The sequence below is a fragment of the Etheostoma spectabile genome, chromosome 19 (assembly GCF_008692095.1).
Source record: "Etheostoma spectabile isolate EspeVRDwgs_2016 chromosome 19, UIUC_Espe_1.0, whole genome shotgun sequence".
Taxonomy (NCBI): domain Eukaryota; kingdom Metazoa; phylum Chordata; class Actinopteri; order Perciformes; family Percidae; genus Etheostoma; species Etheostoma spectabile.
Window position 1 is genome coordinate 10,768,651 of NC_045751.1, and position 1,248 is coordinate 10,769,898.

General features: G+C 44.0%; 1 protein-coding gene across 1 annotated transcript in view; it reads right to left on the reverse strand.

Moving 5' to 3' along the window:
• cyp26b1 (cytochrome P450, family 26, subfamily b, polypeptide 1) overlaps positions 1-1,248 on the reverse strand; it is a 37,688-nt gene that overhangs the window by 33,358 nt on the left and 3,082 nt on the right. The gene's annotated exons all lie outside the window — the stretch shown is intronic.

Sequence of the window (1,248 nt, forward strand, 5' to 3'; positions counted from 1 at the left end):
CAATCAGCTGCCGGTTTTCATTTTTGGGCGACAATACACATCAACTCCGCCGGCTGTTGTGGAGACTACGTCTCGTCTCTTTGATGGGTCCTGAGAGACTTTTTTTGACCAGCTCAGGGAGACTGATCAGTCCAATTGCCTTTTCTGCCGAGGGTCAGCAAGTACCCGGTTATGTTTAGAAAAAGGTTGTGGTTTGGGTTAAAATAAGTATGTTTGTGACCTAAATTAAGTTATGTACGTAAGTTAATTAGTCACCGTAAATAAGTTAACGTTGACTTTTGGTATCACACTGGACACAAAAAAAAGCAGTCTCCTGATCAGAAGTCTCCCTACGAGGACTTTGACGATCTTCATACTACGTCATGATATACGTCAGGAGAGACTAAATGCCGTGAATTGACACCCAAAAAAAGCAAAAACAATGCTATTCCAGACTAAAAGAGGCTGTAAAAAACCACACCTGCTCAGCAGCAAACATTAGACAAACACAGTAACGGAGCGTTTAGCAGCAAAAGAGACACATATTTCCCTTGTGAGTGGGTGGAGACCCAAACAGAGCTAAAAGAGAATAAATGTTGGGCGACAGGACTCCAGAAGTCATTCTTTCACTGTGTAAATGAGCAACTGTTTGCTAACACGTTCAACATGTTGAGCTTGCAGATCCTGTCTCGAGATCCTGTCTCAAAAACAATGTTTGCAGGAGCCTCCAAACTGTGAAGTGAAATAAATCAAATGCACTGTATGCAGCTATGTTCTTTTCTTCTGACACTCTTAATCGTTTTGCTACAAAACAATCAAATTCTTGAACTTAATCAAATGCTGTTCAGTTCTTGGCACATTTGGTGCCCCCCCACCCCCCCCTTGAGACATGTAGTCTCTGCGAGCTATCAAGCAGCAGACTGGTAGATCAGACATAAAACAACATCTGAGCCAGAGGGTCCCGTCAGATCTCCATCTCTGTCTGTCTCACTTACCCACAGCGCAGAGGAGGAGGGTACTGCCGCCCAGCATCTCGGTCTCTCTCATACATACAGTTTAACAGTATTTATGAAGCATTTCATTGACTACATTGACCTTTTAACCTTCACTTTAAGATTCGGTCAAAGGACGACCAAAGCTTGCCTCACTTTGTAGATCCTTCCAGATTTTGCTCTGCTTGTAGAGACATTTGGTCCTCATAAGTATAGACACACTCAGCCTTTCATTCCTCTCGCTGACTGACATGCCTAACACCCCCCCCCCCCCCCC